This window comes from Dipodomys spectabilis, unplaced genomic scaffold, assembly GCF_019054845.1.
Source record: "Dipodomys spectabilis isolate Male_0828 unplaced genomic scaffold, ASM1905484v1 ptg000307l, whole genome shotgun sequence".
Classification (NCBI taxonomy): Eukaryota; Metazoa; Chordata; class Mammalia; order Rodentia; family Heteromyidae; genus Dipodomys; species Dipodomys spectabilis.
Window position 1 is genome coordinate 477,252 of NW_024870984.1, and position 11,673 is coordinate 488,924.

The following is an 11,673-nucleotide window of genomic DNA, read 5'->3' on the forward strand; positions in this document are numbered from 1 at the left end:
CAGCGGACAGGGGATTCTACTCAACACCAGCAAGAACTGAGAAGGAGCAGATACCTTCATCCTTCAGATTGCAGACCAGAGAGTGCCCAGGAACTAAGATACTGACAGGAGTAGAACCCTGAAATCCTCACTCCTTCTCAGGGAGCAGAGGTGGGAATGCCAGCCCTCTCCCCTTCCACCACTGGAAATCTCCATCTTTGATACTGACAAAGGCCTGGCTGAGCAGGTAGCTACAACTCAGCCCTTTGAAGAAAACAAAAGAGTCATTTTGCAAATCACAGGAACTAGAAGGGACCTGCCAGGCTCAGTTCCACCCAGGGGAAAGTCACCCCGCCCAGGCAGAGAGAGCTCGGCCATCAGAGAAGTGACTTTCTTCACCGTGTAAACAGAGGCAGAGTCTGTCCCTCCCTACAGAAGCCTAGACAAACAATTGAAATTCAGTAAACATAAATCCTGAGAATGACTCAAAGCTGGACTCTGTGTCTCAGGAGCTAGCCCCTCAGGGAAAAGCTACTGTTTGTTGAAAGGCCTCAAATCTACACAGAACCTAGCCTCTTCACAGCTTCTCCAAACTAGAGGAAATTGCCATTTCCCTCTTTTCGGATACTCAAAGCAGATCTCCCTCCCATTGAACTAGCCTGGGAGGAGGAACACAAAATCCTGCCTAACACAGAGCATTTTCTGCCCAAACAAACTGACTTAAGAAACCAATCAAGCTATAGGAAAACCAAACACCACAAACAGACCAGAGACTCGATGAAGAGACTGGTTATGGACACAGGGGAGATACAGGTTCTTCCCATTCCCTGCCCCCCTAAAAAAACTCAAAAAACCAAAGACCTCTTTTATGATTTTTTTTAAATTTTTATTTTTAAAGTATTTTCTGTAAATATTTTTCTCATAATTTTTTTTTTTGGTGTATGTGTGTGTGTTTAATATCTTTTGACCTTTTGGTCCATTTTATTGTTTTCATATTTTCTCTTTCTTTTTTGCATGACTTAATTGCTGTTCCGCTCATCCCCAGATATATACCTGTTGTCAATTATTACACCTTATCCCCCATTTTGAACATAATTAATACAGAAATTTATTACTCAATTCACAACCTCTTAGGCTTAAATTCTTTACGAGCAGTCTTATCTCTTTATACCTACATAATTTTCTAGTAACCAATATAAAAAAATATTTTTTAATTTTTCATGTCTCCTTTCTCTCCTCCCCTCTTCTCGTCCTAGTCTTTTCTTCTCTCAATATCATTTCTTTAAACTTACATAAATTGTGTTTCACTTCTTAAACTTGAATTTTTGTTTTCCCATTTTTTCTTTAAAATATCTCTCCTATAATTCTGCCCAATCCATTTCCCTCTCAGAGATTAGGACTTGGTTCAATTTACTCTCCTTTAATTTGTCCACATCCCTCTAGTCCTATTTTTCCACACATTTTACCTAAAGCTAATAATTTCTGGTTTGCCAAATCCTTCTTTGCTGTTTGTAACCCATTAATCCATGGTTGTTTGATGTTGAATAGATTATATCTGTTGAACTATATTGTATTTGAAGCCATTTTGATTGTGCGACTACAGGACTCTGGTTGATGCTTACCTTAAAATAATATTCTAGCACAAAATTGGTGTTACTTTCATACCAAATTGGCACAATAAGCTGGAAGAACACAAGAAAAATGGCAAATCCAGGTGTCTGAACTCCCACTCATGATAATCAGGTGACAGAGGAGAGTTATCAAAAGCTCTACAAACACTGCTGGTAAACATAGTGAATGAAATAATTGAAAACTTGCAAAGGACTCAGTGTGAGTATGATAGAGAGCGAGAGGAGGCAAACAAAAATTAATACAGGAATCTTGTGAGCATTAGGGAGCTACTTAAATATTAAAACAGGAATTGCATAAGCCGGTTGAGAACAGTTAAAGAGAAATACAGGGATAACATGAGAAGGCTGAAAACAGTCATAGAGAATTACAGGAATTGTGTGAATGTGAGGAAACTTATCAAAGTGTAATACAGGAATTGAGAGAGTGGGATGAGATTAGACGAAGATCAATACAGGCATTCATGGAATTCATAAACAGACAGCTGAAACAATTCAGAGAGACCACAAAAGGAATGATGAATGGAGCCCAACAGAAGGAATGGGAGTCCAAGGAAACAATAACCAATCAACTAAGTGATTTGAGAATAAACACTGAACATCAAATTAAGCAAGTAAAGTTCAAACAATATGTAAAACAAATCTCCAACAAAGAATTTGAAGCCATCAAAGCAAACCAATTAGAAGGAAAAGAAATAAAAAACAAAGTAGAAAGACTTGACAGTAAGTTAGACCATGCAGAATATCGAATCTCAGGGATTGAAGACAGCCTGGATATTATAGAGAAAGAACATACAATTATCCAAGACAAATCCTAGAAATATGATCTATTCAACACTTGGAAGACACCATCAGAAGGCGAATGTGAGGATACTGGGTGTAGAGGAGCACCTAGAGACAGAAGTTAATGGTCTAGGAAATTTATTTAACAGAATCCTAGCAGAGAACTTCCCAAACAGGCAAAAATATTGGCCTATTCAGATACAAGAAGCTTTTAGAACCCCATGTAGACCAGACCAAAACAGAACATCCCACCGTCATATTGTAATCTGCACAGGATCAATTCAGACCAAGGAAAGGATCCTTAAAGCTGTCAAGGAGAACAGATCAGTCGCCTCTAAAAGGAAAACAATTAGAATAACCTCAGATTTCTCAGCAGAGATGAATAAAGCAAGAGCTTGGCATGATGTATGCCATGCCCTAAGGATAGTAAGTATCAGCCAAGAATACTGTTCCCAGCTAAACCCTCTTCATAACCGAAGGTCAAATAAAAAGAGTCCATTTCAAAGAAAAATTGAAACAATAAATCTCCACCAAACCAGCTGTACAAAAGATACTTAAAGGTGTCCTATGCATAGAAAATGAACAAGACCACAGTAAAGGGTGAGAAACTGCATTCAAGGGAATAAAATTAGAACTCAACACCAAAAGCCACAAATGAAGTCCTGTAACACATGGAGGTTGAACAACACACTGTTGAATCACAAAAGGGTCATGGAAGAAATTAGAAAGGAAATACAAATGTTCATGATATTCAACAAAAATAAACACACAAATTACCAGCTCCTCTGGGACACAGCAAAGGCAGTACAGAGAGGCAAGTTTATAGCTGTGATTTCCTACATCAATAAATTAGAGAGATCTGAAACCAACAATTTTATCAGACATCTGAACCTCCTTAAAAAAGAGCAGCAAAGATAAACCCCAATCCAAGAAATGGAAAGAAATAGTTAAAATTAAATCAGAATTAAATTAATTAGAATCCAAAAACACCATATAAAGAATCAACAAAACAAAGAATTGGTTCTTCAAAAAATTTAACAAAATTGATAGACGCTTAGCAATTCTTACCAAAGAAGACAAGACACCCAAATAAGCTCAAAGATGAGAATGGAAACATCACCACAGAAACAACCAAGATTCAGAACACTGTAAGGGAATACTTCTCAAACCATTATGCTAATAAGTTTGAGAACCTGGCAGAAATGGACATTTTCCTAGCTAATATCGACTTGCAGAAACTCAACAAAGATGAGATAAATCAAGCAACATGACCATAAGAAGCATGGAAATAGAAAGAGCAGTAAGAAACCTCCCATCTAAGAAAAGCCCAGGACCAGATGGATTTAAAAAGGAATATTACAAGGCCTTCAAACCAGAGCTCACACAAATACACCAAAAACTCTTCAATGAAATTGACAGAGAAAGTTCGCTACAGAAATCTTTCTATTAAGCCATCATAATCCTCATCCCAAAGCGAGGCAGGGACTCATCAAAGAAAGAGAACTATAAACCCATTTCTTTGATAAACATTGATGTAAAACACCTCAACAAAATTTTGGCAAATCGACATCAACATTTCATCCAAAAACTCACACACAATGATCAATCAGTATTTATTTCAGTGATGAAAAGCTGGTTCAATATATGCAAATCAATTAATGTAACTCATCACATCAACAAGAGCAAGGGTGAGAACCACATTGTTATCTCAATAGATGCAGTGAAAGCATTCGACAAGATCCAACACCCCTTTATAATGAAGGCTCTGGGAAAACTATGAATCCAGGGAACATTCCTCAATACAATAAAGGCTTTATATGACAAACATACAGCCAGCATTATACTTAATGGTGGAAAACTAAAGCCATTTTCTCTTAGGAAGGAGACAAGGATGTCCACTCTGCCTGCTTCTCTTCAATCTAGTATTAGAATGACTATCTACATCAATAAGAAAAGATACAAATAAAAAAGGGATCCAAATAGGGAAAGATGAAGTAAAATTCTCCCTCTTTGAGATGACATGATCTTATATTTAAAAAATCCCATGGACCCATTCAGAAATTACTCATGATGATTCAAAACTTTGGCAAATTAGCAGGGTATAAAATTAACTCTCAGAAATCAATGACTTTTTTGTATGCCAACAATGAGAAAAGCGTGGCTGAAATTAAGAAAGCAACTCCATTCATAATACCCCACAAAAAATAAAATACCTAGGAATTAACTTAATCAAAGAAGTGAAAGATCTTTATGATGAAAACTTTAAAAGGAAATCAAATCAGAACTTAGAAAGTGGTAAAAAAAAAAACAAACTCCCATGCTCCTGGATTAGAAAGATCAACATCATGAAAATGGTAATACATCCCAAGGCTATCTACAAATTCATTGTGATACCTATCAATATTCCAAACTCATTCTTCAAGGAAATAGAAGAAGCAATCCAAATATTCATATGGAACAATGAAAGACCCCGAATAGCAAAAACAATCCTCAACAGAAACAACAGTGCTGAAGGAATATCAATACCAAATTTCAAACTGTACTACAAAACCATAGTAATCAAAACAGCTTGGTACTTGCACAAAAACAGATCTCAGGATCAATGGAATAGAGTTGAACACCCAGAAAATTTACACACAGATCTATAGCCACCTAATCTTGAAGAAAGGAGCTAAAAAATAGAATGGAAGAAAGACAGCCTCTTTAGTAAATTGTGTTTGCAAAGTTGGTTAATCACTTGTAGAAAACTAAAGCTACATCCTTATATATCACCCTGCACCAGAATCAATTCCAAATGAATCAAAGACCTCGGAGTCAAAGCAGACATTCTAAAAACATTACAGTACAAAATAGGAGATACTCTAGATATCCTTGGAACAGGACTAAATTTTCTTAATAGATACCCATAAACACAACAAATCAAAGAAAGGTTGGACAAATGGGATTGCATGAAATTGCAGAGCTTCTGGAAGGCAAAGACAAAGCTCTCAAGATCAATAGAAAGCCCATGGATTAGGAGAAGAGCTTCACTAGCCATAAAAGGGATAAGGGTCGCATATCTATAATATACCTGGAACTCAAAAAATTAAATCCCCCAATTACAAATCCTCAAAGAAACCACTGCCCAATAAATAAGTGGGCTAAAGACTTACAGAGAATCTTCTCCGAAGAGGAAAGTAGGATCGCCAATAGACACATGAAGAAATGCTCAGCCCCCATAGCCATAAAAGAAATGCAAATCTAAACAACACTGATATACAACATCACTCTAGTTAGAATGGCTATAATCAAGAACTCTAATAATAACAGATCCTGGACGGGATGTTGGTGAGATTGTAAACTTGTTCAACCACTTTGGAAAGTAGTATGGAGGTTCCTCAAAAGACTCTACATAGAGCTCCTTGATGACCCAGCAATCCCACTTTTGACATTTACCCAAGTGATCACAAACAAGAACATACTAAAACTACCAGCAAAGCTATGTTCATTGCAGCATTATTTACCATAGCTAAGATATGGAACCAACCCAGTTGCCCCTCAGTAGATGAATGGATCAAGAAAATTTGGTATATATACACAATGAAATTCTATGCCTCCATCAGAAAGAATGACATTTCCCCATTTGTTAGGAAATGGAAAGACTTGGAAAAAATTAAGTGAAGTAAATCAGACCCAAAGAAATATAGGTCCCATGGTTTCCCTTATTTGCAATAACTAATTTATGTCTGAGACAAGCAGAAATGGTCACATATGTTGATGTTAGGCGAAATGAACCCCTTGGTAAGGACTCAAATTTTTTTTCTTTTCTTTTTTCTAGTGTATTTATAAGATGATTTCTCTGTTGCTTTGCATGTTCCTACTCCACGGTTTAACCCCTGTTTTCAGTATATTTGATGTTGGTATTATTTTGAGAGGGGAAGGGAAAAACAAATAGGGATACAGGGTGACCCATTGCAACAATGACATCTACGAGATATTCTGTCGAAAAGCAAACTTTATAACTGGCGTGGGGTGTGGAGGTGCAGAGGGGGAGATGGGAAGGGATGGGAAGGGGAAACAAAGGAGGAGGCAACAATGATTGATAAGAAATGTACTCATTACCTTATTCATGTAATTGTAAACCCTCTATGTGTATTTTTACAATAAAAATCATGAAATTATAAAGTAAAAATCCATGTCACTTTTTTTTGTCGGTCATGGGGCTTGAACTCTGAGCCTTGGCACTGTCCCTCACCTCTTCAGTTCAAGGATACCACTATACCACTTGAGCCACAGTACCATTTCTAGTTTTCAAGAGTTATGTTGGAGATAAGAGTCTCACAGACTTTTCTACCCAGGCTGGCTTTGAACCACTATCCTCAGATCTCAGACTTTGGTGTAGCTAGGATTACAGGCATGAGTCAACAAAGCGCAGATCCAAGACAATTTTAAAAAAGCAAGCTTATTGAAACTTCTGGCTTTTCCCAAGAAACAATCTTACTTTGTCAGCATTAGTTTATAACTATGAGTTACTTTTAGATGTAACTGTGAGTTTTTCAATAGAATCAAATATAAGTTTTATTATTACTAAGTATCTCACAAAAATCCACTGCAATTGATTTCTCCCAAAGTCAATTATTACATACTATATTACTCACTATTATTGTTAGAGTCTATATTACATATAGTGTGAAGTGAACCATTTCATATAAATTAGTAGATGCTATTTTAGCATTATAAATTCACATCTGTGATTTTAAACGAAGGAAAAAAATTTTTCAAGTTTAAATGAAATATGAATATGTAGTGTGTCCCAACTGAACCTAAAATTCTGAGTTCATACAGACATAATTATTTTCTTTCCACTAAAGACTTTGAAGTAACACTATTAGAAATAGTGAGGCAAGAGGAGGAAGAATTAAAATCATGTCAAACAATGTCTCCGTTATTCTGTTAACCCCACCTCTTTGATGACCTGCCAATTTCCAGTTGTCACAAAGCTTCAAGTGTCTCTCTTAGAATTCTATTTGGAAAAGTTCTCAATCACTGATTCTTTTTGTACTTTCTGTTATATGAAACAAAATATAGACACAAAACAATTTATATATAATGCACACATATGTTGAAGTCACTACAACTGAAAAAACAACCAACAAAGTAGAACTCCCTCCGGAGCAAAAACATGTTGTGTCCATTTTTTCATGAAAGCACAAATAACTCAAATACATGTTAACTTGGAGTAGAGCCATAACGATAACTGTGTCTCAAAAATACAGTTGTGTTAATTTGTAATTAAATTCGTCTAGATGAACCTAATATAGCAAATCCCTTGAATGGATAAAATTGTTTAAAACAAATGTGACTGTATGAGAATTGAGATCTGCACAAAATTAAAAGAATAAAATAACAAAATCATGACATATTTTAAAAATTCAGAAATGCAATGAATAAGTCCAATAATATCCATATTAAAAACTGATTCCTACTGATTTAACAAGAAAAAAATATGCAACTATACAATCTGAGCAGTGTACATGAGTCTACATAATTTTAAACTACTCCAAATTACACTTTGTAGAAGATTGAATGTGGGTTATCTAAAGGAAAACTTCAATACATGATATAAATGAAATAAAAATCTCATGGAAAGAGAGAAGTAGTTACTGGAAAATACTAGTTTAATAAATGGTGGTCAAAATCTTTCTAGTACTGAAAAAATTGCACACCTATTTAGTTAGATCCAGAAAAAGACCCAAGTTACTCGAGCTGATTTGAAACTTTGGCAAAGTTGCAGTATACATCTGTAACATTTCTATGGATGTTGACTCTGGCAAGGAATTCATTTCCTCTTTGACCTGACAAATAAATATATGAAAGAACATAACTTCTACAACTAAATATCAAGACCTAACTAAACATATAACCAGAAAAGTCATCATGTAAGCTGTATTGCAACTGGGGTAAAATTGAGATACCACTTCACCCCAATTAGAATGGCTATAATCAAGAACTCTAGTAACAACAGATGCTGGACGGGATGTGAACATAAGGGAAACTTACTACATTCTGGTGGGAGTGTAAACTTGTTCAACCACTTTGGAAAGCAGTATGGAGGGTCCTCAAAAGACTACACATAGAGCTCCCCTATAACCCAGCAATTCCACTTTTGGGCATTTACACAAATGTTCACACACAAGACCACACTAAAGCTACAGGCACGACTATGTTCATTGCACTCTTATTTACCATAGCTAGGATATGGAACCAACCCAGATGTCCCTCAGTAGATGAATGGATCAAGGAAATGTGGTATATATACACAATGGAATTTTATGCCTCCATCAGAAAGAATGACATTGCCCCATTTGTTAGGAAATGGAAAATCTTGGAAAAAATGATAGCAAGTGAAGTAAGTCAGGCCCAAAGAAACATATGTACTATAGTTTCCCTTATTTGTGATAACTAGTATATGTCTGAGTCAAGCAGAAAAGGTCAGATAAGTTGATGTTAGGGAAATGAACCCTAAGATATATATTCAAATGTTTTTTTTTTCTTTCATGTGATTGTTTTTTAACACATTTATAAGATGATTTCTCTGTTGCTTTTTATGTCCCTCCTCACTGTATAACCCCTCCTTTCACAGTATTTGATGTCTGTATAATTTGTGTAGGGGAAGGGAAAAAACGAATCGTTTAAATAGGGATACAGGTGGACCCATTTCAACAATGAGATGTAAAAGTCGTTATGTCGAAAATGAACTTTACAAATTTGGTGGGGGGAGGATGATGGGGGTGCGGGAGGAGGATGGGAAGGGATGGGAAGGGGAAACAAGGAGGAGGCTACAATGTTTGATAAGAAATGCACTCATTATTTGCTCATGTAATTGTAACCCCTCTGTATAGTACTTTTCACAATAAAAAAGATAAATCAGTCATACTGATTCTGTATTTATTGTAAATGTTGATTTTTTCATTAATTATTTCCTTTACTTTGATATTTTTAAAACATTGTGTTAAATGATGTATAACTTGGTAACTAATTTTGGATGCCTCCTTAAATTTTGTTCTGAGTGTAATGTCTCACTTCCGTTCCTAACCCGTGAAATGATGTTGATTACAAAATAATTCTAATAGCCACTGTTTATAATACACAAAATCTCATAAGCATGACACCAAAAGCATTGGTTAACATTTGGATATCAGGGTCTCATGACTGATAAGGCCTATCTGCATGAGTATCATTGTACCTAGATACCTCAGCCTAAATTCAGCCACTGCTTAAAAATGTTTATATCTTTGTCACCCATCAGAGATTAAGTCTGAATATAAAGAATAAGGAAAATGATAAAGTAAGAATTTAGCTTTTCTGGATATAAAATAACAATATGCAAAATAGAGCAACTCACTGGTTTAAAGTCAACCTATTTCTCCAAAACATTCTAAGTATTTCCTTAAAATGTGTATTATTCTCTTGAAAGGAATGGGGAATGTGAGAAGAGGACTAACCAAGCATTGCCTTCAAATATACGTAATTTGGATGTACCTCTACAATTCGCTTTAAGCATTACTGATAAAAAATGTTTAAATAATTGATTTTCTGGTCAGATATAATATATCCTAGTTTCATATACTAAACTACATTCAGAAAATGGTATATAACGATTAACTAAAGAAAGTCCTGGAAGAAAAAATGGCATCTCTATACTATGTGATGCCCAATTCTTAGGTATTTCATCCTGCCTCCATTTAATGAATTTGATTGTTTAAATCCTTCATAATTTAGTAATTAAAGTAGATCAGTGTCCTATAATATAATTGTGTATGATTTTATCCTAGAATGATTCAAGGAGTGCCCATTCAATCAGGACAAACATCACATTCCATTGGTATTCATATGGATAGGAATGAGTTTCTTAGGCTCTCCTGCCATTTGAAGGTGGCAGGATCAGGATTCGAACTGAGGGCTCCAGCTCCCACCACTTAAACCTGAGGATAGGGAACTCACTTTTCTGCCCAAGAACATCAGCAAGACCCGTGATAAGGCAGGCACAAGTGTCTCTCAGCATTCCTCCTTGATACTTATAAGGCTGTGATAGGAGGATCATAGTCAATGTCACCCTAGGCAGAAATGTCCTTGAGCCCCTTTTCCTACTTCAGTGCCAACAAACCAGAAGTTGGGGCATATGGCTCCAGTTGTTGAAGGCTAGCCTTAAGCAAAAGCAGCTCATCGACTGTGCCCAGATCATTAGTTCAAGATCTGGAACTGGCAACAAACAGATATACAGAACAATCTGTGCAGCCATCCAGGTAAAGCAGGTCACCCTCAGCAGCCTTTATTTACATTTTATGCTGAGGCCAATGCAGGAACAAGCACAAACCAGGCAGGGAAAGAGAAGATGAGGTTTCTTAGAAGTAATCAATATTCAGAAAATTAAACTTTGGAACATAAAATGGTAGCATAAAAACTACCATTAAAAAAAGATGAAGGGGATGGGAATGTGGATTACTGAGAGTCATTTCCTTCCATGCAAGAAGACCTGGGTTCGATTCCTCAGTAGCACATACACAGAAAAAGCCAGAATTAGTTCTGTGGCTCAAGTAGTAGAGAGCTACAGACAGTGCCAAGGCCTTGTGTTCAACCCAAGAACTGGCAAAGAGATAGCTAGGTATATAGGTACGTAGGTAGGTAAGTAGATACATAGATACATAGATAGATACATAGAAAGATGAGAGATGAATCTGGTTTTGGATGTCAGGAGGAAAGAAGGGCTTTCATAACTGTTTTCTACCTTCAAATACAATGTTACCCTGGAGTTCTTCCTGCTAACAAGGCTAGGGCTCAGATCCTGAGAACTTCATTTGAACCCAGGATGGGTCAATAATGTTTCTTTCCTGCTTCTATACCTGGAGAACTCTAAGAACATTTAGAGTGCAAGTACTTATCACCAACGGAAACACAGGAAACTCTTGAACTTCTGACATTTCAGCAGTGGAAGCCTGAGTGTCATAGACATTCCTGCCCTGGCTGGCTTCACCCTGTGATCCTGAGACCTCAGCTAGGATTACAGGTGTGAGGTACTGGTGCTCTGCTAGGTTCAGAACTGTAATGACATTGACAATACAAGTCAAGGCTCATCATAAAGGGTTTGGGGAGCATATTAAGCCTTTCAACAATGGATCTTTCAGAACCCTGTAGGACACAATGTTGTAATTCTAGAGTCTGAGAGACTGGGCATATGGATGTGCTACACTTGAACCTGGAGCTCTGACTCCAATTCTGGTGTACATCAGTGTTCATTTCCAGA